Here is a 26,220-nt window from a genome sequence, read left to right as displayed (position 1 = left end):
GTAAATGCCAGGAGCTCCTGTATTAGACTCTACTGTGTTGTTGTAGAATCCTGCATTCACATAGCAGATTCAGGGTGTGCTAACTAATCCTTCTCACTTGCTGCTACTGATCTCAGACAGAAAAGCTCATTCTCAAGAGAGGGGGAAACAGTTCCATGTGTTCTAATTCTCCTAAACTGTTTATTCCCTTAGGCAAAATAATCAGCTAACACACCTGTGGAACACGAGTGTGGAGCAGAGGAAATCCAGTAGGGAAACTCCCTGCAGCCACTGTCACTGAAGTGTGCCCAGTGTGTAATGGCACATTAGGTAGGCATTGATCTCAGCCACTTTATGAGGTCTGTTACAGAACTGAATCACTTGCTGCTGAATCCCATGGAGCAGAAATTGCTACTTCCTAAGCTAATCCATTTTCAAATTAGCTTCCAATTGTGACTGATGACTTCACTGCAAATCAGTTTACCTAATTGCTAACACTCACTAAGGGAAGAGAAATCAATCTTTATATCTCTCTCTTTGCCTTATTTTTTTTTTTTAAATATTTCTCACAGCTTCCTTTCACACTGCTCCAACTGGGAAGACAGGCTTTTTGAGAAAGCTAAGATTGCTTAATTGTCTACTCCAATTCAAATGTCAAGAGGGGTAAAGGGAATCGATAGCTACCACTGTTTCACTGGCTTTAGAGTTGAGAATGTGTATTCATTTATTGGTGCAGCTTACCTGAATCGTTACTTAGCATTTATATCAGACCAAGACACTGAGACTTCTGCTTAAAAAGACTCTCTTTCTTGATCGTTGTGCCTAATGTTCATTTCCCAGTTCATTTCCCAGCGTGTAATTGTAAAGACAAGTCTTAACAAGAGAATGGGCACAAAAGCTGATGGAAAGGGAAGCCCATGTAACTTTTACGAGTGGATGGCAAAAGCAATCACAATTTGCCTCATATATCTGTTCTACATGACTTTCATTATGAGAGGTGAAGGTGGGTTTTTTTGATTCCAAGGAAGTCTGTATGTAGAGATGAAAGTGCATAAAGAATACCCTATAAAAGAATACTTCAAACTGAAGAAAAGAAAAAACCAAAACAAAATACAGGTTAAAAAAAAATAAATAAAAGGCCCAAAGATTTTAATAGTTCTCTTTTTAAAAAGCTCCCTACATCTAATTACAGGTAACTTTTTCTGGTATAAATGAATATCTCAGTTTGAACACTCCCTAATTTGGATGACATTGAATTCCAAGCAGATACCACTTCAAAACAAAGTGACACACTTATATGTGATATGTATTCTACATGGTAAAATAAGTTATATAGCAATGTGTGATATAAATAATCTCTGAGTACCATGGAAACTTGTAAATATTTTTTTTTTTTGTATTATCAATCATATTAAATGAAGAGAATGTACTATACTAAAAGAATGAAAAAGGAAAAATTAGGCAGTTAACACTAATTTGGTAAAAAAGTCATACAGACCTATCCAAGCTGTCCCTTAAAGCAGTCAACACAAATAAAGTAACTATTAAGTTCATCCTACACTCACTCAAAATAGCAGACAGTGAGAATAGAATGTGTGTGCAGCTGAGTAAGGGACTGTCCAGATTTTCATTTTGCTATGTCAGCTGGCTCAGAAACAAATCTGCATTTCCTCCTGGGGAGATACAGATGTACTTTTTAAATAACAAAATAGCCAATATGTCTCTAAATATGATTATCATAACCACATATAACTTGTTGTACAACTATGCTCCGCTTCATAGGTAGGGCAGAAAGCCAGAAAATGTGGTGAGCATATCCTCTTCCTCAACCCCTTGACCTACGAGTGTGATGTTTATCTTCATGCTGACATTCCTAAAAATCTATATTTCCCCCTTGAATCGAGCTACCATATATTGAGAACAGAATAGCAACTAGTGTTCCTTTGCATTTTAGAAACAATTTTTTCGCTGCACACATCGCCTTGCTTTTGCTTTCCTTTTGGATGCCTCTGTCCTCATTGAGTCCACAGTTTATTTCTGACTGTGTGACTCTTTGCAGCCACTCCTGGTTACATGTTAAAAAAAATCTTGAGGAAACATTGTGGCTCGTGGTTTCGGGTGTCAGTTTTACTATGTCCCTGAAGTTTAGACGTGAATGACACGCTGACCTTTGAAGTAGCATTGTCCTGGGACATAGCTGAGATTTTCTATTAGAGTGAGGTTTGCCTTTAACAGAAGAGGAATGTTCTGATAGACTGATTGGTACTTGGCCCCTGGCTAGGCTAAAAGTATAGCTTTCCCTCTCAGGCCTAATTCCTAGCACAGGAATGCAGAGACAAAAGGAAACACAATAGGGAGATAAATCTAGCAGAAGTTATTCCAAGCAACTTTATAGAAGTTTGAGCTATAAATTGGAACATGCTTCTTCCTTTGGTTATTTCATCTGTTTTTGACTGCGCCTAATATATCATTAAAATACACAATTCGATTCTGAAATTTAAATGGATTGATTGTGTTTTTGTTGGGGGAAACATTTTGTGAGAGCTCCAAAGTAATAGGATAAGGTAAAGCTTATTTTCTTAGGAGGTCTCTAATCAACATTCATATGCAACTCAGATTCCAAAATATTTGGACCCCCACTGAAACAAATAGAAGTGTTGTAGGAACAGAAACGCACTAGTGACCTCAGAGCAATTTTCAATATTCTGAAGTGTTGCTTCCAAGTACTAAAATCTTTTGAAGTGGTGTCTAGCTATTTTTCTGTGATACCTGGGGATAAACTTTATTCTTTATTTATCTAAGCAGGGGTTCTCCTTCAGTGAATCTCATAATATTAAGGATGCTAATTAAATTACGTAATTATAAAAGGTACTCGAGACCAAACCCATGAAACCAAACTCATCTGCTATTCAGAATGTTCAATGTAATTGTAATTTTCCTATCCCATTTCAAAATGTCTTCAGAAATGAGGTATAGTCAATGTTCCTGTACATTCATTTTTTAGGTTGGAACCCCAACAAAGTAACCAGATGTGGTAGAAGAACTCCCATCCAGAAGTAGAAGAATACAATCAAAATACGCTAAATACTTGTATTTGCTTTCTGACAAGCACAAATGACTGTAATGGTACACAAGATAATGATCTGAAGTATTGAAGTCATCTCTCATTAGCATTTCTGTCCTTCCATTTCCTAAATCCTGGGAACAACAAACACCATACTTAAGCCCAACATTGCAGCCCAGATATGTGACCTAAACAAACAGAAGAGCAGAAAGCAGTGAAGTTCAGCTGGAAGAAGAAGCAACAATGTAAGGAAAGGCAGCAGAAAAGACCATTAAACTAATCCTGTCAGAGTCACACTAGTTGAGAAACTCACGTTGCACAATCGCATTCTTGATAACAAAAAAAAAAAAGAAAAGAAAAAAAAGAGAAAAAGATGTGGTTAATTTTACAAATACTCATTTGAAAATTAGTTAAATCATGCAAAGATGTGATATGTAAGGGGAGAGGGACATCAGGGATTTCCTTTTCCATCTACATATAATCAGAGCTGTAACTGTTTTCTGAGCACAGACAGTTGAGCCTTTGCTCAATCTAGGAATTGATTTCTCAAGAGTTTGCTGCTCACTAACCAGACTAAATAATCCTCTGCCTTACACAGATATAGCCTTTTTTTTCTTCTTTTTCATTTAGACCCATGTATGTTGGCTTATCAAAACCCCTGTATGGAAAAGAAAATTCTTCAGATGAACAGTGTATGAAGACTGGTAGATACTTGATAGTACTTTGGAACCAGAGTATAAAGCACCAAAATTTGCTGAAATGGAAGAAATCTCAGAGACAGAGGTCATTGACTCTTCAGTGTAAGAAAAACATTCACTTGCCAGTATTTTCAATAAGCTCAAGGTTGAGCAACTGAGACTATGGCTTTGGTGTAAGAACACTTCCCTTTTAAAGATAAAGAAAATGCAAACTTGCTTATAAAGCTAAACTTCACTGAAAGATAATGGCCTGTCACTAAATCCAGCAGCCCTGCTCATCAATGCATGGAAGTATAAAGGAGAGTGATTCTGTGACCCTTTCTTACTACCTGTGTCCTCTAAATTAATGTTCTTTTCCCCCCTTGCTTCTAGTGGGAAATATAACGAGAAAACTGAATATTTGAAAAGGAGAACTGAAAATGCTACTTTGACTATGAACGTAAAATAACCTGTCCTAGAGGACTCAGTTTATAACTTTAGGATTTTTAAAATAAAAAAAAAACAAAACAACAACAAACAACCAGTGAATAACTTTACTCTCTTCCATCACTGTTAACGGTACAAAAGTGGACATAATTTATGCTAAATTTGAAGTTGTTTTACTCTCTCATACTGATGGGAAATAAAAATGAAAATCAGACATGTTTTCATCTCTGTATAAAGTGTCCATTAAAATAAAATATATTTTTGCTATAACTTCAGAAGTAGACTCATATCTGAGAGAATCCACAGAATGGGTGTCAAGATTTTTCTCATTAGACATTTTCTGACTATTGACAGATTTCATAATCACATCATGATTCTTACTGGAATCATGGAGTACAATCCTGCCAAGAAAAAGATGCATCTGTATAAAACATGGATTTTACATTATAACGTTTGTAAAATGATAAATTATCTACTGCAGCTTTATAGGAAAATACTAGTATGTAAAACTGAAAAAGTGCAACTGCTGCTTAGAACAGTTTGAGAGGAACTGTTATTACTGGAGTTCAATGGGTGTCTCCTAAAGTTCTTGGAATTAAGTGTTCTATTGTACTAAGCATAGTAGAAACCATATGATGGTGAAATATCTATATTATCTTTTTTTCCCATAAATTATTGCTAACATACCAAAAAGATATGCATACAAGAGAACAGAAGGAGAAACACAGTATCTACTCTGCTGCTGTCATGACTGACATTTTAATTGGTTCACAAGCCTATGGGGACTGCAGTATGTTTAGACTTAATTTCCACATGTACAGTACAGCCATTACAACTAGTCTCTTCTACATCTGGGAATTAGTTTATAGAATTGCAACTGTGGCTCATCTGGGCTTCTGCTGTCTTTACCATGAACATGAGTCTTGACAGAGAAGCTGTAGCTGGATAAAATAGCTAGCAGATATTAACGTAGTCCCCTTAGGTATATTATTGGAGAGCATACCTCTGTAAGTGGAGGGAAGTCACAGTGTTTAGAATTGGAGCTAAATAAAATAGGGATTGCAGGCTTTGAGTGCTGCTTCTTGTGTTGGAAGGGGAAAGGCAGAGTGGGTGAAAGGTACTGTAGGTACAGCAGCACAGACAAACAACAACTGTTGCTGGAATCCATCTCATGAGGACTGCTGCTGTTCAACTGCAGCTTTCAGGGCACATACCCAGAGCAAAGGCCATCTGCGTTACAGCTGGATGGGACTTCTCCAGCAAAGTCCCTTTCCTATCCAAAAATTATGTTTTGTTAGAACAATTTAAAAAAAAAAATTAATGAAAATGAATAGTTTTCAAGAAGATTTGTGTTTGAAATTTTTCTCAGATAGATCCATCATAGACTATCCCAAAGGAATACATTTGCCTTGACTGTACTTTTACTTAGACAAAACATGAGGACAGAGAATTAATGCATGTGTGTCATGGTCCAGTGAAGATAATTTTATATAAATATGCAACGACAATCAGAAAGACTGTATCTCTCCAAGGACAGAGAGCGTACAGAGAGTGAGATCCTTGAAGACACTTCACAAACATGGCTTTGCCCCATCCTCCTCTTCTTGAGGGATCGCCATGAACCAAAACAAGTGTGAGATTTGAGCTGCAATCTCTCACATCCCTCAAGATATAAAACAGTCCCCTACAGAAATTTCATTTTTATATCCCTATCAAGCTCTCATCCAATATTTAAGTACTTGCACAAACTGAAACAATTGCAATAAAAACAATGAAAAGAGACTGATTTTATCCTGGGTTTTATTGGAGATGTGAGAGAAAAATTTTGGTTTCCTTTATAATCATAGATGATCTTCATAACAAGTGAGATATTTTAGAGCATTCACATATTAGTATTGTTAGGAAAATAAGGTTATAGGTGTTGGGGATTTTTTTTACCCTACACTGGTTATCCTTTTCACAATTTGATTTAGCACGATGAAGAAAAAACCCCAAACTTCTAAACCCTGAAATCTTTCAGAAGTCAGAGTTTTATTTTTCCAGCCAGCAATCATCCACATGGAGGCCAAATGCTTTTGTCGTGTTATTAATTCAGTCTGCACAAGAAGTTGTGGTTCTTTTGCTAGAGGAACTCTGCTATGAAATGTGGTGCCAGAAAATCTGACAAGTGCCCTCCCTCCCAGTACAATATTTTGGAGAGAGGAAGCCCAGAGCAGAAGGCGGGCTCTCTGCGGGTTGCTGGGGGATGGTCTGCATAGCACTTACACTTCTTTGTGGTGTGGCTTGAAGGGGGAGAAAGTTGGAACATTTCAACAGCCCTTCTCTCTCCTTCTGCAGTTTGTACAGCAAAGACAGAGAAAGTCTAGCAAAAAAAGAACAAACGAATGTTGTGGCTTTCCTGCCTTTTCTACCACTTTAGAACAAGGTCTACCAGCAAATCCTAGTAGATCCTGCACTACAGCCAGTGTCTGGCAACACGTATAGGAAAGGTTTTGGCAAGTAAAATAAAACCAAATATTTAATGAGAATGAGTACTCAGTTTCAGATGTTGTCTTAAACCTCCTTCGACAATATGAAATGTGTGGTTTTCTGCTATTGTTGTTTTTAGCCCCCTTTTCTGGTCCTCCACCTCCATTTTAAAATACCTGAGAACTGTTTTTAGTGTTTCTTTCACCTTTCAGGTAAGTATATTACCAGTCAGATTGAATACCGTGAACACAAGCATTAGATCTTGGGAAGATGATTGAAACCCTAATAAATTTGAAACCGTTTTCAATTAGTACACAGGAAATTTACTTTGTGAGCCATGACTTGTTTTATTAGTGCCCTGGAGGGCAATTTAGATTGGAAAAATCAGGACATCATTGTTTGCCAAAAAAGAAAACAGATACTTAGCTTTCATCTATAGTCTGGGATACAGCCATGAAAATGGGACTAAAATATTATTGAGTATCAAAAAATATTTATACTTTGGGGTCAGTCATAGTTCCAGAGTGTTGGAAATGACATTCATCCCATCCAAAAGTGTGTGGTTAACTTGGAAATTTGCCACTTGCTAACATACTGCTTTTACTTGTAAATGAACCCAAAGCAAAATCTTTACACTACATTTTTAGTAGGTTCAATTAGATATGGAAACAGTTGTTCAAGAAAGCAGCAACCTCCTTAAAATTTATCATACCTTTAGACATTTAGTACCTGTGTGTTCTGAGGGATTACATCATATACCCCACTCTCTATTTTTCTTCTCTCTGTTATTGCTCAGGTTCTCAGCTACCAAAAAATGAAAAACTTACATCAAAGGTATAGGATAGAGAGAAGAAGGTGCAGAGAAGGGCTCCTTTCAATAGATAATCCCTTCTAAAAATAGGAATAACAAGGTCAACTTTCATTACTACAAAATTTGTTCTGCCAATTGTGGTCTGGCCAGTAAGGTGAAGGAGAGGATACACCTGATGGAGCAACTCTTAATATGTCTCTGCCTGATGTACACAGACATCAGCTACAAAAGTGTTCCTTGTGTATTAACCTGCCTTGACCTCATCCACCTGAATGAGGGCCTCTTGCAGTGTGGTCTATAATTTTTCAATACTTTTTAATCATCCCCACGTCAGTGCCTTTCACACTCCAGCAAGCTCCTTCAAATAAAGCCAAACTCAAATTCAGCAGCACTGAAGCATGGCTTAAACACTCAGGGCTAAATTATCATAACTCTTTCTTGGTAACGTAAGGGAGGGAGAAGTCTTCCCTCCCTTTTTCCCTACTGTGAATGTAACTCCAGGGGGAAAGGACAGGAATATGAGAGGACCCTTGTGCACCTTGCTCCATATGCAACAGCTGACACTTGGGGAGGAGAAAAAAATTCTCAAAGAAAATAAGAGAAGTGCTTTAGCCTTTTCACAGAGCATATACTGGAAGGATGCAGCTACAAACATATATTCATACTATGTAATGTTAAGTTTCATCTCTACAATAAGCACACTCCAATTAGGTAAAAGAGGCTGATACGAAAAGAATTCAAAATGTCTAAATAAAACTAGTACTCAAAGTCAACCTCTGTGAGAAGAACCCATATGAACAGTGATTGATCCAGAGTTCACACAGGTGAAATTACCCCACAGCCAGTCACAATTCCTGCAAAAAAAAGGGAACATTAAAACCCAGAAGGGCAAGAGTAAAGAATCTCCATATATATATATATGTATATATAGGTTTTGTGAGCCTATTAAAAGGCCTCATGGCTTTCCTTTCCTATCTGAAGTTTTCATCTTCAAAATTTGTGCTTCTCAAATCAATCATAGACGCTGTCGTGGTTTTGCCCACCAGCCCATCTCTGGGGCTGAGGATGGTTTTGTCCAGGTGATTTCCGGACAAAAAACCAATCAAAAAGTTCAGTGACGCCTTTGCTAATTACATCTTTAAGAAAACGGAAGAGAAGGTTGGTGTCGCAGTTGAAATTAGGAACAGCAGCCATGTAGAAGGGTAGCGGGCCCGAGGAGGGCCAAGGCCCCCTCCTCCCCGGCTTGGGCCGGGGTGGGGGCAGGTGTAGTACTGAAGCCTCTCTTCTCTCTTGTGAGAGAGTGAAGAAAAAAAAAGGTTTAAAAGACGAACTGCTTAGACGAGAAACCGCTGCAGAAGAATTCCAGCCATGAGATAACAGAATTTCCAAGGTCAAAGCTGCAGTCGCAGAAGAGAGAAGAAAAGTTCGAAGGGGGAGAACTGCTGTTTTCTCCCTTTCGCTCTCCTCCCTTCAGCAGGGTAAAAACTGAAAAATAAAACCCTGCCACCTGTAGAAGTTTGTTGGGGTGAAGAGACCCCTCATGCGGCTCACAGAGGAGCTTGTGGATGCACCAGAGATTTGTGACTTTAACAGAGAGAAAGCCTTATGCTGGAGTAAAAGCGGCTCAGATGAGGCAGAGTCCTGTTAAAGACTTTGTAACCCTCGAAGGGATCGATGCTTATGCTGGAGCAAGACGGCTCAGATAAGCTTGGGATCTCAGTGAGAGATCCATGCTGCTGCTGTTGAAGATTTATGACCCTGACGGGTATTAGAACCTACGCTGGAACACAAAACGGTTCAGGTAGGGATGTTGGGATCCATGTGTGGGATCCGTGCTGCTGGTGCTAGAGAGAACCTACGCTGGAGCAGAAAATGGCTCAGGTGGGATATTGGGATCCGAGTAAGGGATCCAGACTAGACCCATGCCGAGAAGTCAATCAAGGACTGTTCTCCCATGGGGAGGGACCTCCATAGGGAAACAGGGGTGAACTCTTAAACCATTATCCCCTGTAACCCTGTGGAAGAAGATCCATAGTAAGCAAGGGTCCCCTTGCAAGCCTATGGAAGGAAACCCTTCAGGACCTGGGTAACCCTCAACCTTCAGTTTTAGCCCAGGAGGGGGGTAAGCCCAGCCCTGGAGGCCAACACAGAATGAGAGAGAGATAAAGAAGTTCCAACTGCGATGAAAGTGCTACAGAGTTACTGGAGAGAGAGAGAACTGGAATTCTGAGAACAGAAAAAGACTGCTTCTCCTCCTTGGACTGATATAAAGGGAAGTGGAGGGAAAAGTATCTTTTGTAAATACATAGTACCTTTTACTCAAGTAGAATTGTTGTAAATATAATTCTTTAGTGTTAGCTTGTTAATAATAAATACTCATACTTTTTTTTAATTCAGTCTCTTTTTGTCTGCATAAACCTTCTCTCAACTAATAGTAATTGTATGTGGGGGTATAAAAGTAAATTGACCCAGGGCAAAACCACGACATTTATTGGTGGAGAATGCGGGCAAAGACTGCCCAGAAAGACAGTGACTGAATCAAACCCCAACATTTTTAGTACCTAATGTAAGGAATTGGCCATAATGATTTTAAGATAACTGAAAAAAAAGTCTGCAGACAAAAGTAGACTGACCATGTGTACTGCAGTTGTAGTAAAAAGAGATTAATAGAATTAAATATTATAGTGATGTTGTTTTAATTTTTAATAGAATAATTTTTAGTTATAGTTTGTCTATTTATAATTGTATGTTTATTATAGAATTTAAGATTTCTTAAAATGTAATTCACAAAGGCAAAGGGGGGAAATTGTCGTGGTTTTGCCCACCAGCCCATCTCTGGGGCTGAGGATGGTTTTGTCCAGGTGATTTCCGGACAAAAAACCAATCAAAAAGTTCAATGACGCCTTTGCTAATTACATCTTTAAGAAAACGGAAGAGAAGGTTGGTGGCGCAGTTGAAATTAGGAACAGCAGCCATGTAGAAGGGTAGCGGGCCCGAGGAGGGCCAAGGCCCCCTCCTCCCCGGCTTGGGCCGGGGTGGGGGGCAGGTGTAGTACTGAAGCCTCTCTTCTCTCTTGTGAGAGAGTGAAGAAAAAAAAAGGTTTAAAAGACGAACTGCTTAGACGAGAAACCGCTGCAGAAGAATTCCAGCCATGAGATAACAGAATTTCCAAGGTCAAAGCTGCAGTCGCAGAAGAGAGAAGAAAAGTTCGAAGGGGGGAGAGCTGCTGTTTTTCTCCCTTTCGCTCTCTCTCCCTTCAGCAGGGTAAAAACTGAAAAATAAAACCCTGCCACCTGTAGAAGTTTGTTGGGGTGAAGAGACCCCTCATGCGGCTCACAGAGGAGCTTGTGGATACACCAGAGATTTGTGACTTTAACAGAGAGAAAGCCTTATGCTGGAGTAAAAGCGGCTCAGATGAGGCAGAGTCCTGTTAAAGACTTTGTAACCCTCGAAGGGGACGATGCTTATGCTGGAGCAAAACGGCTCAGATAAGCTTGGGATCTCAGTGAGAGATCCATGCTGCTGCTGTTGAAGATTTATGACCCTGACGGGTATTAGAACCTACACTGGAACACAAAACGGTTCAGGTAGGGATGTTGGGATCCATGTGTGGGATCCGTGCTGCTGGTGCTAGAGAGAACCTACGCTGGAGCAGAAAATGGCTCAGGTGGGATATTGGGATCCGAGTAAGGGATCCAGACTAGACCCATGCCGAGAAGTCAATCAAGGACTGTTCTCCCATGGGGAGGGACCTCCATAGGGAAACAGGGGTGAACTCTTAAACCATTATCCCCTGTAACCCTGTGGAAGAAGATCCATAGTAAGCAAGTGTCCCCTTGCAAGCCTATGGAAGGAGACCCTTCAGGACCTGGGTAACCCTCAACCTTCGGTTTTAGCCCAGGAGGGGGGTAAGCCCAACCCTGGAGGCCAACACAGAATGAGAGAGAAATAAAGGTTCCAACTGCAACGAAAGTGCTGCAGAGTTACTGGAGAGAGAGAGCTGGAATTCTGAGAACAGAAAAAGACTGCTTCTCCTCCTTGGACTGATATAAAGGGAAGTGGAGGGAAAAGTATCTTTTGTAAATACATAGTACCTTTTACTCAAGTAAAATTGTTGTAAATATAATTCTTTAGTGTTAGCTTGTTAATAATAAATACTCATACTTTTTTTTAATTCAGTCTCTTTTTGTCTGCATAAACCTTCTCTCAACTAATAGTAATTGTATGTGGGGGTATAAAAGTAAATTGACCCAGGGCAAAACCACGACAGACGCAATAACTGAGCTCTTACACCTGAAACTATTTCAGACATCCAATTTTCCAGCCAAGAGCTTAACCTGCAAGAGTGAACTCTTGTAAATGGAGCTTCTTCCAGAACAGAAAGGCTGCCAGGTGTGAAAACAGCATTTACAGTTCAGAGCTGTAGTGTATCTACAGTCCTATCAGGCATTCATGTGGTGGACATATCTGACCCTGAGGCAGAAATACCCCAGTCTCGATTCCCACCTCCCCAGGAGGGAGGACCCTGGTGTGGCCATCCACCTAAATTTCCCAAATAAATTAAAATGCACAAACTAATGAGCCAGGTCCCAGCCCAGCAAGCAGGCGTGACATTGTCAGGACTCATACCAAGGACCAGAAATATAGGGCACATCAATGCCTTATTATAAGTGTGGTATCTACCTGTCTCCATCAGATCAGCTGTGTCTAGATGAAGGTCTAGCTGAGATTTTAACAGAAAATTAAACAAAACCAGTATCCTAATCCTTTACACAAATTTCAGAGCAATTGTTAGGATCTTTAAGGAATATAGTAATTTTGCACAGAATTCTTAATTACTGTAAAACAAACAGGAAGGAACTGTTGGCTTCAACTTATTTAAATGCATGTCAAAAAAAAAAAAAAGAAAAAAAGAAAAAAAAAGAAGAGAAAAAGAGCTTACCTCAAACAGCCACAAGTGTTTACTGGTCAAAGGAAAATTATCCAGTTTGATTGATGTCTCTTTTGATACTCCTAAAGGAAGAAAATTTTAAGTTTAAAAACCACAACTAATTTACAGAAAAACACATAAAAGCATACCTACTTCTGAAAGGTAAGTAAAAACATAATCAATTACCATAGCATTGCTTTAAAGCATCCAAAGCTTTGACTATGTAACAGGGACCATTCTAAATTCAACAAGATTTAGGAAAGTGTATGGCAGGGGGCTTGTGATGAAATACAGTCTTATTGCACTTATATAAAGTATCAGCCTTTTTTTCTGTAAAGTTTGTCAGGATTCTATCATTAACAGAGAAAAAAAAAATCCCAGCCCAACCAACCTCCTCCATGCCCCCAAAGCCTTTAAATGTATTGATTTTTACTGGAATGAAGTTACATCTCCTTATAAAAGCAAGCCTACACAGATGATATTGAACTAAATTAGTTTCACTTTTTGAAACATTATTGCACCATTTTACTATGGCCCATTCAGTTAATCTTTCTTAGGGAAAGGTGGGGTAGTGAGGAGATGTTTATTTGGAGAGGGGGACACAGGTTTGTGGTGCTGTGTGAAGCAGCACACAGCACAGGTGGGCAGCCCTGCAAACATAACCCCATGTCAGAGAGGCAGCCAGAGAGAGCCAGTGCCAGGGAACCTCATCTACCATCAGCCAGAACACCACAACACACGTGGTCTGGCTACCCTTGCCTAAGAGCCAGACAGAACTTCTGTGCTCTTTTTGGACTTGAAGGTCTACTCAGACCTTTGTGGGCACCCACAAAGACTAACTCCAGCTAAGGGAGTTTGTCAGAAAGCCAGGTTCAGATTGGAGTAGCTCAGAGCACCTAACTTTAAACTTCATCTGTGAAAGAGACTTACTCCTCACTGGAAAAACTAATAATTGACCTTCCTGCACTGAACCCAGACTATATGAACCCCTTTTCCCCACTCAGTCTGTTCCTTTCTTTTCCCTCCCCCCCCCCGGAAATGTGCAAGAAATTAAGGTAAATGATAAATATTTAAGAATTTCTGCAACTCATTAGCAAGAAATTTGCTCACATAAATGGACTTTTCAAGCACTGGCACAAACTTGACAGTCTGATGCCCATCACATGAATGAACCCGGGGCTGGTTTCCTGCTCTGGGGCATGGAGTACATCCTGGATCTCAAGATGCTAAAGAGTGACAGGGCTATGGATGAACAGAGAATAATACTTTTCAATACTCTCTGTGTGGAGTGTATCCATGAAAGATCAAGTCCAAATGGAATTAAACCCAGTTTGGTCTACGGTTGATTCATTTCATTGAACATTTCAAATTAAAGATTTCTGTTTGGAACACATGGGCTGTGCTGGTTAATTTTGTTATATTTCTGATGGCAGATGCTATGGGACCCTATAGATTTGTAGGATTTTTAATATGTGCTTGCACAATGCCTAACATTCCTTGGCAAGAAAGCTAGCAACATTCTCACGTAAAATTATGCAAGGTCTAGTTTACTACATGTGAGTATAGTTTTTAAAAAAGTTTCTGTATTTGGTTCATGATTTACAGTTTTCCTGAAGTACTCTGGCTTTCTAAATGTGACTGACACAGGAGGAACTATGCTAAAATATTTTTGAAATCAAGGAAGAAGCAAATGACATTACAGAATGCTTTTCTTGTGCAAATGTACTATAAGAAGTTTGCAGAGAGATATTCTAGTCTCTAGTTTTTGAAGAGCTGGCAGAAGAAACCTCATCCAGTGGAAGAAACAAGTGTTGCAAACTTGCCCACATCAGCTGTCAAACAGAAGCCAAGATGCACAATTACAGTAATTAGAAATAAAGTTTCAATATCTCAAAAATGCTAGAGTTGATCTTCTGTAACCTAGACTGTCAGTGATTTAAAATGAAATGAATTACCTTATCTGCTAAAGGGAACAATAGCTACTGATTTGCTCTTCAGAAATATAACTTTTTTTTCTCTAGTGATGTCCTTCTTTTCAGGCTAAAGACAAATTTCAGACCTTACTCTGCCTTGTGTTAAAATCTGAACAAAACCCAGTGAAGGAAGACATTTCAAAGGTTTGTGGAAGCAGGATCCAAACTTAATGCAAAACATCAGATCTAACAGCCCTAGATCTGAGGAGGCTAACAGAGAACATTTAAGAAGTGAACTGATAAAAAATTAATAAAAAATACCTCTATGGATTATAATGTTTTGTCTTTTCTTAATCTGATCCTAATCTATTATTTGGGAAGACAACTGAGAGTGAACTCAGTATTAAGCAGGTTTACCATTCCAATTCTGCTAGAGCTTTATTGATCACTACACAAGTTCTGTGAACATCCTGCTAATCCAGTCCTCTCTGGACCACGCTTGTTTATTTTTCCTAAAAAATTTTAAAAAGCCCACCCCCCAAACCAAATCAGTTTTAAAAGACTTTAAATTCAAAGTTTCTGTATTTCCTGCAATATTTGTGCATATAACTAAACTATTAACTTTAAGATACAACAGCTGAAGAAAACATACTTTGAATTATAGTAGAATTTGAGTGATATTAAAATATTATTATTACAATGCTTCTGTTAAAGTTCTATCAACACTTTCCAAATATATAGAAACATCTGTATTTTTAAATTTGTATCATCTGGACAGAAAAGCGTTATCCATACAAAAGTTTCCAATTAAAATTCTGTGTTAACAAGACTATGCTTTTTGAAAATCACATGTGGAAAACATCTAGAGTTATCTTTATCCACAAAAAAAAAAAATAGTGTCAAGGTTTTCTTTCTTTTTTTAAACTGACTTTCTAGCATCTCAGAAAATACACTAAAAAAAAAGAGAAAATGTCAAGTTTTTTAAAGATTCTCAGGAGGGGCATCAAAAGTTTAAGCACCCAACATTATTAATCCCTTCTGAAATTCCTACTGCAGGTGCATGCACTTCTTTCTTATGCATATGAAGCTCAATCTAAACATCCCAGTAATAAACAGAACAAGTACCACTGATTTTCATCTTTACTAGTCGACCTCACCAGCCAAGGAGGGACTGATAACATTCTTGTGCCTCTTTCAGACATTTTATTCAAATAATTCTTTTATATCTCAGACATAGAGACCAACCAACCCCCCCACCCACATGTACACACACATAGGTATGCAGAAAAGAAAAATAATCTTTATTAAACAATTTGTAGGATCCTCACTGCTTTCTTCTTCTGTGCTCCCACTACTTCAGGGCCAATCACAGGAGCCAAACTACCTCCTGCTGCTTTTTTACAGCTGAGGTTTCTCAGTCCTTTATAGGCACCGTTTGACCCCTTTCCAGCTGGCTCTGATAATCAAATATGAGCAGCCAAGCCCAGATCTAGCTCCCTGCTCCCCAAACAACTTCTCTAGGATTGAAAGGAGTAGACCACCCTGTTAAATGTCCTACAATTAAACCAGAAAAAATTTAATAGGAAATTCTCCTCACTTTATTTTTCTTATAAGACAAAAGGAAGAGAGAGAGAGAAGAGAGGGAACTTTTGCAGATATGATTAGCCTTTATTCAGTTGAAAGTCCAATTTGGAAATAAATTGTTGAGCTATGAGCTTTTGCAGACATACAGCAATTATAAGCTAAGCAGGTATTTCACATACACTTCAGTATGTTAGCATGTTAGTAGCATGGAATACTCCACATACATAAAGCGTTAGGTTTGGTACCTATTTGATTAATGGTCTTACACAGACATGAAATAAATTCAGATGAAACAACCCTTCATCTTTCCATGTTTAAATTTTTTTTTCACTCTATGATTATTGTATTTTATTTGCAATTTATGATTGAGAGGTCTGAGGGATAGATCAGAGAGAATTCCATGAGCTCACATGAACTACTGAGCCTGAGGTGAGACAGGACCCCCTGGTAGGAGTGACTGTGTTTCCTTGAGAGCAAGTGCGAAGTCTGTACCTATGCCACAAGTAGAGAAAAGGTCTCTGGGTCAATGGAGGAAGTGTGAGAAGGAAGACTGAGCTCATGGCACACACAGTCCTTGGAAAAGTAGAGAGCAAACATGGAGAAGCAATGGAAAAGTAGATTTGTCCCCGGTAACAGGAATCCCAGTACTGACTGGGAACAAGATCTTCATTTGAAAGCTATGCTGGGCAACAGTGATATTTCAAACCAGCTTATTTTAATTTCCTTTACCTAAGATTTCTGAGCTTTCTCTGAGTCACTGATTGTTTGTTTGTCTGTTTTTAATTAAACAAAACTTTGAAGATCTGGGGTTTTTTCTCATTCAAAGAAAAAGTTTGGACAGGCTTACATCATAATTATACCTGACTTAAGTGTCCTGTCACAGCATTTCATCAAGTACACAAATCTAGAGATGTGAGTGAATACATTTTCATAAAAATCCTCACTGACACTAAAAATCAATATTTGCAAAACCAAGAAGTCCTAAGAGGTGATGTTTGGCTTTCAACCAATGTTAGAAGTGTTTTTCACAAAGCCTTGCGATAAGCTGCAAGCAGATAGAAAGCTATGTAAAACATATTTTTGTGTTCTGTGAGAATAAACTTTATCCCAGACATAATAATTCCATGATGAGTGATAACATTTGAGGGCAAGTATTGTTTTAATGGACAAATAACAGGTTATTGTAGGTTTCATTTTTATTCCCCAAGCCATCTCCAAAGGTGTGTTTCTGAAAACGTGACTTTTCAAAATTAGGCTTGCAGAGAGGCAAATTCTGGGCTTGTGTTTGGACAAAGTACATTGAATTCCTCTTAGTTAGGTTTCGTGGTCTCCAGCTGACATAAACGTTTTCAGAAGCTCTGCTGTGCATACTATTGTGTGTGTGTGTGTGTCTGTGTATAAAATTTTGGAAACTCACCAGCAAGGAGAGAGATGCAGAAACATTTCCTTTTCTTAGAAATTGTTGGTGAAAATGAACATGGGCATTTTCAGAACTGGTCTTATTAATGAAAGCCTCTCCTTGCTGGTACATATAAGGGTGAACACATTATTCCCAATGAAAAACAGCTTTGTAAAACCGGAGGAGGAAACCTGATGGGTGGTCTTCGAAGAATATAAACCCAGAGTTTTATGCTCTAGCTACATTTAAAAAAATAAAAATAAAAATAAAAAGGGGGAAGCCAGTGGCTACCTTTGGGGCCCACAGGCTCAGGAGCAAGATGCCATATTTGAGTCCAAGAGAAGTTGTATTCTGTCCTCCTCAGATTGATGTGGGGAAATGTTGTGCATTTCCCAAATCTGATTCAAAGAGAATGAGATGATTCTATCCATTTTATTCCCCGAACTGGTTGATGTGAGATTGCTATGGAGGTGAGACCCAACTGAAAGCTGCTTTTATCAGCGGAGTCTAAGTTGACTCCAACAGGCTTTAGAATAACTTTGAATAGAGGTTCCAATACATTTGGTATTTTGGCACTAGCAGGGGCCCAGTCTTACACTTGAACAATTTAGTACTTTGTAGGCTATGACATTCTGTGTCTTATTCATATTTTTTAAATTTTTGCCTCTGCTATCTGTGAACCATGTACTGCTGTCTTTGAATACATCTTTACTGTGCAGATATACACACATTTCTGGTCTTTATTAGTTGGGATGATTCAATTTTCTAGTATTTGGGAGAGCAATAGACTAATGAATAATAGAGTTGTCTTGTCATTCTGGTCTAAGTTTCATTCCATTTCAATATGCTGGCAAATACTAGAATATGGAGAGAGGAGAAAAAGTAGAAACCTTCTCCTAGGGCATGCTACAGATTTTAGCAGAGTGCGGAGTAGTTTCTAAACTGTTATCCTTGATCAGCTTCGCTTAGGTCTTTTAACATTTATTTTGTGGTGTCATGCAGACACACTTATTGGGATAAATATTCTCTTTTCATCTCTTTTGGTTTATGCCTTCCAAATTAAATTCTATTAAGTGGAGCAACTGCATTTCCTGCATATGCAGAATTGCTTAAGACATTTCTGATCATTCTGTGGTAGAAATACATTATGAATGAAAGAGATGCAGAAGCAGATATAATTGTAGATTAACATAACCTAATGCTATGAGGTATTTGACTTATAGCAGAGGAAGTGACTGAATCCATCTCCCATGCCTCCCACTCTTTTTAAGTTTCCTCTAGGCCCATCTAAATATACTATTGCATAAACATCATCACGTAACTTTGTCCTGACTGTAGAATTACCAGTTGACTACTCTGTTCTCACTGACGCAAGACCTTCCCTGTCTTTATTAAGTCATCTTTCCTGCCGATAGATGTCACATGACATGCAATTTCCTTCTGAAAAGGTCATTAAATGTGACAAACACTTAAGCACAATTTGCTTCCTCCCTTAGGCAGAGATTCAGAAATTTTGCACGGGAGCCTCTTGCGTCATATTCTCCACCAGCCAGTTTGTCAGGTTCAGCCAGCACGAGTAGCATAAACTGACTTGGTGAGATATACTTTTGAAAGCGATTCATTACAGCTCTAAACAAATAACAACAGTAGGGAAAAGATTTTAAGTTCTTCACTGACTGGGTTTGTTTTGCAATTCAGTGAAATATTCTGCTATCCTGCTGTGTTATTTCCTGCACTGCAGAGATGTTAGCTAGTGTTCAATAGAAGAAATTTCAATCCACATTAATGACCTTGATCTCAAATTAAGCCAATTAGGACTCCAGTCCATTAGAAAACATTGAGTCCTAAATTACTGATTAATATACACTTGAATATAGTGGAAATCTTGTAACTGATGTTCAGTGCAAGTGTTTTGAGCCCTTCTGTTCTAGATCAAACAATCCTGTATTTATAATCAAACCCATTAGACAAAAAGTGAAAAGTGTTACTTAAAATCTTACCACTTTAAACACAGTCTGTAACTGTATTAAAGAAAATTAATCTGTTGTGATAATTCATCAGCTTATATTACTTTAGTTAGATGGTCTCCATCAAATTCCAATACTGACACTGGTCCATGTTGTCTTCACTGTGGTTGGTACTTTTACTGGAAATTTTATCAAATAAATGTGAAGCTGCAACATTTGTTGGCCCTTAGAAATGTCCTGTTCAAAGTTAAGGTACATTACAAAAAACCACTAATAATTGCAATAGCTTTCTCTATTTCCCTACACTAACTTTTGAATAGAAATTAAAAATTCTTAATTTCCTTGACATTTAATTCAGAAATATAGTATTTTTTTTTGGAAGTAGCTTGTACCATCTTTAGAAATAAAACAGGTTACATGTTTTCTCTGTTCAAGAACAACCCTGAGCCTTTATACAGAAGAGACTGATAAGGATTTCTAAAATGACTGCTAACAAACTAGGTCTTGTAATTGAATAATAACTCTTAGCTTAGGGGAAAAGAAAATATGGAAAGAAAATATTCTATGCTATATTGTAGAGCGAAATATCCTCTTACAGGGAGGATACTTTTTAAAAAAAATCATTTTATTCTCTGATTGTGTTCTGTCATAAATCACACAGACAGATGTGTGCCTTAGTCACGCATCAAGGTTGATTACCATTTCTTTAAGTTTATATAACACAGGGTAAAGATTACTCTTTTTTATTGTAGCTTTTTTTTCATTTTGTAGTAGAGAAAATGTAATATTGTATGCATTTTTCTTTGTTACAGCACATCTGTACAATAAAAACAATATTTACATCATGCAATTTTCTGCTCCTATGAAGAAAAACCTAGTCATAGCTGGATCTGCTTGTTCTCTTTCCAAGAACATGTTTTGGGGAAAGTCCTCATATAGGTTAAGATATTGACAAAAGTTTTTCATTGCATATTCTGCTACACAAAGGTCTACTTTTTATATTTATAAAACTGTTTTGTCAACAAAAGCCTAGAAGATATGTGTCATGTAAGCATTTGAGAATAAATGTTTACCGATTTAATAATTAAGCCTTGTATTCCTGCAGCCATGAGTCAAGGACTCTTAAATGTCAGGGTGTGTATGATGTTTTTTAGTGTCATTCTACTAGGCCAGCCTGAAATAGAAGTGGGATTCTTCCTCAGTATAGTCCCTTACCAAAGAAAACTCTGGGAGGAGAGTACATACATCAGGGATAGTGATCTGACCTCAGCTATTATTACCAGTCATAGCTGGTATCAAGAAGAGATTAGCATGAGGTTACTCAATATTTCTATTAGATAGAGTTCAGATTTGACATTAGTCATGGATATAAAGTAAATTTTGACTCTGCTTTGGAATTCAAGCTCCCTCAGTTATCTGCCAGTTCCAATGAACTTACAAAAACAAGATTGTTATATTGCACAAAAGAACGAACACATGGCTGAGATGAAAGAAGTCTAAGATTTAGCTGAGGAACTCATAGTGGAATGATAAATGTTTATCTGTGTTTAAGACTTGCCTACTTAGTTTTATTTATTTTAAAATGAAAAGTAAAGTGAATATCTAATTCATCATTGAAGCAGCAGTCACTTCATATAATTTCTGCAAGTAAGATAGTTGACAAATGGTTCTCTTAGACAATCTCATGACAAATGTTATGTATTACAAACACCATCACGAAGTTGTCTTCTTTTTCCACAGAAAAGAAAAAAAGTATAAGGTATGTAAATTTGCTTGTGAAAATATTAGACTGCTTCAAGTTTGGGAAGGAAGAACGTTTCCTGTATCAGTCCAAGAAGGTTTGAAAAGTTAATAAAATGTGACTCAGAGTGCTTTTGTCCTATCATAGTACGGTTCACAACATAGTGGATCCTGGCTTGTTGGTATCTTAATAGAAACAATAATCCTAATGTCTTAGAAACATTTAACTTAGAAATTTATTGGTGTGTCACACACTGTGCTTGGTTATTTTTTTCTCCTCCTAGTCAGAAGAGAAATGCAGCAGATATTTCAACAGGGTTTTTTTTTCTTAGTAAATATAAAAAATAATGATAACAAAGAAACTTGCAAAAAATTTCAAGGTTTTAAATTTTTTTTTCCTCAGAGGTAAATTTTTCCACATAGCTGTGATGTTTATGTTCATTCTGACTCACACTGGAAGGAAAGGAGGTGCTAATATGCATGATCAAATCAGTTCATAAATTTACTTCATTGCCTAGTCACACCATCAACACTTCTTTTTCCACTGAATTTGTTTCTCATTATTTCCTCTCTTCCACCTCACCCATGAGTGGTTTTAAGCCTACACCAATTGAAAAACACTTGCAAAAACATTCCCATGCAAAGAAGCACTTTAAAAGCAAGATGACTTACCTTGTGACAATCCTCCCTCAAAATGGGAGAGTTTTGTACATTTTTGAGCAAGAAACTCTCCTCTGAGGCTCTTCTCTTTCTCTGCCTGTCCTACACTGTGGTTTTAATCTCTGCCATCATTATAATTTCCCTAACCAAGGACTATGATGTCACAACATTTTCATGTTATGATGGACCTCTTTGGGTTCTGAACATAATTACTACTTCTCTGGGTGTAGTTATGCAGTTGTCAAAGAAAAGGAGATAATATAAAAGTAAGGAAACAAACTATACTCTCTGCTTCTTGGCCTATTTGTTCTTTATGTTGATATTGTTTGACTAAGAAAGTCTCTGGCACATGGAAGCATTTTGCCATCTTCTGAAGGAATCAGAAGGTAAAGAGGTGATTGACTTATTTCACCTTTCCCTACTGAAACCTGTTATTGGTTGAAACACAAGAAGAACCGGTATATCTACTGTGTCTTATTCTACTGCTTAATCAACTCCTTTCTCTGCACAGTAGAAATTGAATATTAAAATTAGCTATAATATATGCCTGACTGATGATGCAGAGTATATAATGCCTATATTCTGGCCTTCTTTGTGCCAATGAATACACTTTCCTGGATAAATGACTTCTGGGGCTGCAAGGTCACTGAAAATGGTCTGGCAATAGGAGCTCTGCTCAAAGAAACATTTTTATTGCAAGCTTCACCACTGGAAGGAAGTTGGGCAATCTCTGCTACTTTGGATTTTTAAAGCTAGATTTCAAAAGCTAATTTCATCTCAGCTGGTCATGGGGTCTCCCAAAAGAGGAATCCCAAAGAAATCAGCTTCTCCATCTGCAAACAAAATATCTGAGCCAACTGATTGGGGCTGAAATAAAAGCTTTCCTCAGGTCAGGAGAGTTTAACCAAGAGTTGCACTTCCTCACCAAATGCCGCAGATGTTTATTTTCCCTGCTGGAGTTCTCCACATCTCCCCAAAAGCCATAGATGAGATGACACTTAGTCCAAGCAGCTGTGCAAACTGCCGTGCTAAGAGTGCATAATCCCTCCTGACATGCCCTGGCAATGAACACATATCTGATGGGAACCCTATTTTAGATAATCTTATGCTCTGTCCTTCCCTTTCTGCCCACACGGAGATCTACACAGGGCAATCTCACTCTCTCACTCCAAAGAGGAAAAGCATCTCTGCACACCTTAGCCTGAAATAAACAGAGCTCAGCCTTGACAATCACCAATGGATTGGATCTGAGTGTAGTCAGAGAGCAGATGTGCCCTGTGTGGCACAGAGAGGTGATTAAATTGTCATTGTCAACCTGGAAAAGAAGGTCAGACATTCAGTCTTCACAGAGACCCATGAAACCATCTCAGTTTGCTTGAGGTGATTTGAGTCATGGGGTGTCAGAATGAGAGCACCAAACCCTGCAGCAAGTGGTCATGTCCAGAGCCATAACAGTGGCTCTGTATGTGCCCCAGTTACCTTTACAGTAGTGACACTGGCCTGTCGTTACCTAATGCAGCCAACCCGCAACACAGGGATCTTGTTTGTGCCTGGAATGATTGCATTTGAAGTATAACTGAAGAAGAAAGTTCACTACCAAACATCTGCCTGTTGCGTGAGTGGTGCTTTAGCTCACACACCAGTAGGAATTTCTTGGTTTGTCAGCTTGAAATAAAACTCAAGGAATCTAAATCTTTACTGAACTATTTGAATGTCATGGCCCATTCTTTGTTTTTGTTGGGTGTTTTCAGCTTGATGACTTAAAATATGGAGGGTGGGTGTGGTTAAACACCCTACTCCCACTCAGTCATCCTCAAAACGTCTGTTCCATTTTCTCCAAGGTCCTGATGGTTTTATGTCACTGTAGCGGTGCTATGCCAGCTCCACAAGCTGAAAACAGGCATCCTGCTCTCACTCAGTTGCACATACCTTAAGACATATAGTAACAACCTGGTGGAGAGGAGCACACTCTGAATAACACTAACTTCCCTCAAAAATGATTACAGAGCTTTGCTTCAAGCCTTTGAGCCATGGAACTGTCTGGCATACTAAAACAAATCCTTCCCCAGACTCCATCCTACTAGTTCTAAACAAGAACATTTCAGGACGCATGATACCAAATAAAATAATTTGCTTTCTTTGCAAAAATTCCTGGAATAAGATAATGAACATCAGATGTCTATTTCTTGCTAATATGCTGACACTACCTAAAAGGAATGTTTCAACTCTCAGTTGAGAACAGCATTTCCTACTCTTCATGCCACAGACCCATAGAAGCCACAATTCAACCTCCTGTCATGAGACATTCAGCCTTCAGCTAAGATAGGTCCATGTCTTCTGATGAAATTTCTGTAACCAATGAATAGACGTAGACACTCAGTCCACCTCAGTCCTCTTCTGAGGGAAAAATTACTAGCAAAATTCTCCTGCAGTGTCTACTTTTCTGACTTCAGAGTCTTCAAGGAAGGCCTGAAGATTTAATCTCTGGTTTTCCTAGCCTATTCCTCCCCATATTCCTCATCATCTTGACATTATATCTGATTAGAATTCAATCAGGTAATGATCATAGAGTCACAGAATCATTTAGGTAGGAAAAGACCTTTCAGATCACTGAATGTAACAATAAACTGAATACTGTAAAAGCCCATTACTAAACCATGTCCCTAAGCACCACATAGAATCATAAAATCATAGAATGGCTTGGGCTGGAAGGGACCTTAAAGATCATCTAGTTCCAACCCCCTGCCAAGGGCAGAGTTCACTAAACATCTACATGTCTTTTAAATATCTCCAGGCATGGTGACTCTACCACTTCCCTAGGCAGCTTGTTCCAATGCTTGTCAACTCTTCCTGTGGTTTAATCCTAGCATCTGATTTAAGCCTCTGCTGGTGCAACTTGAGGCCACCTCCTCTTATTCTATTGCATTATTTGGGAGAAAAGGCTGACCTCAACATTGCTACAACCTCCTTTCAAGTGACTGTAGAGAGTCATAAGGTTCCCCGCCAAGTCTCCTTTTCTCCAGGCTAAACACCCCCAGATTCCTCATCAGACTTGTGCTCCAGACCCTTCCCCAGCTCTGTTGCCCTTCTCTGGACAAATCACAGCAGATCAATGTCTATCTTTGAAGCGAGGGGCCCAAAACAGAACAAAGGAATTGAGACCTTGCAACCCTCCAGCCCAAATAATGCAACATCCTTCCTGAACACTCTGATTTGCCTCAATTCTGTAGTTCGTAATGGGAAAAGAAAGCATTAAGCCATTGATTTTGTCTGCAGTTTCATGCTGTATTTTTCATATCTGTAATTCTTGGCTATATTTGTTCACTGCATAAAAGCTTGCTGGAGTAAATGTCATGCTAATTTAGACAATCTCATTGCTCTGCAATACAACTAATACACAAAGACAAACCTATTGAACTGAATCACTTTTAAGTTATGCAAGAAGAAATTTATCTACCATGCACCAGTCCTTTTAGGCATGAGACAAATTGAAACTTATATCAAATGAAGTATGAGAGAAAAGCCAACGATCAGCTAGGAAGTTCAGTATGTGGAAAGTGAAGTAAGGTGAGAGCTCATAGAAGCTATGGTTAATTCCTTTCTTCATTAAATAAGAGTCACTTAGGGATTTACTGATCTCTGCAAAACAAGAAGATAATTTTTTAAAAGTCAAGTTGTTGAAATTACCCCTGACTAGATGTTTTAACAAAAATTAATGTCTTTATTTTTATCAATACAGTTCCATTCAATTTATTTGCATTGTGTGATTTTACTCTTCTGGACACACAAATGAAATATCCAGCTTTTACTTCTACTCTCACTCTGTCTCTTTCATGTGTTTGATGAAGCATATTATTTTTTCCAGTTTTATAAACCTTTTGCTTCAACTTCAAAAATATCCAGACCAATATTTGAGGTTTAACCAATCTCAATGTTGATAAAATTGGAGGACAAAATCTGTGCAGAAAAACAGCACCCTTTTTCTTATATGTAATCTAAATCTGAGAAATCAGTTTCTCACTTTATGCTGAGGTACATACTGATTAAATATTACGTCTCTTTGTAATAATCTCAATATAATATCACAGGTAAAGCAAAAGATGGCAACTAACATGCATAGTTCTTGTTAATAGACTTTGTTTGCTGTTTTGTGTTGTTTTTGTCTTCTGAGAGAAAATAACTTCACAATCAAAAGCTGTTAAAAAAATTGCTGTTCTTTATACAACCAATCTTTTCCAAAGGTGAATATTGTTACCGCTGGTCATGGTGCTAATCAGTATTTCTTTGTTTCCTTGGACTCTCCCTAAGTGTGTTGTTTCATCTGTTAAGTTGCAGGATCTTTGGAGAAGAAACCATCATTTTGCTCTGAATTCATGCTGTAATCTACCATGTTATATTCATATGATCCTAAATAAAGTATAATCTTTCTTCCTTTTAAGTAGTGGTCTGTCCACAGAAAAATCTCAGTATATTTCCAGTTTCAACGTTGATATTACAAAAACTCATGGAAATACATTCTTATACTTAAAAAATTATGCTGTCAATCTAATACAATAGCTCTAAGCAGAGATAGTCATCTA

General features: G+C 38.1%; 1 protein-coding gene across 1 annotated transcript in view; it reads right to left on the bottom strand.

Annotated features, from left to right (window-relative positions):
* Window positions 1–26,220, bottom strand: part of SEMA3A (semaphorin 3A) — a 330,888-nt gene that overhangs the window by 230,489 nt on the left and 74,179 nt on the right. The window contains exon 2 of the mRNA XM_050324359.1: window positions 12,390–12,460. The gene's annotated coding sequence lies outside the window, so the exon portion shown is untranslated. The remainder of the gene's footprint in view (window positions 1–12,389; window positions 12,461–26,220) is intronic.

This window comes from Myiozetetes cayanensis, unplaced genomic scaffold (genome assembly GCF_022539395.1).
Source record: "Myiozetetes cayanensis isolate MyiCay16 unplaced genomic scaffold, myiCay2020 scf3, whole genome shotgun sequence".
Lineage (NCBI taxonomy): Eukaryota > Metazoa > Chordata > Aves > Passeriformes > Tyrannidae > Myiozetetes > Myiozetetes cayanensis.
Note: the sequence above shows the minus strand (reverse complement) of the source record. Positions and strands in the feature narration are given on the sequence as shown.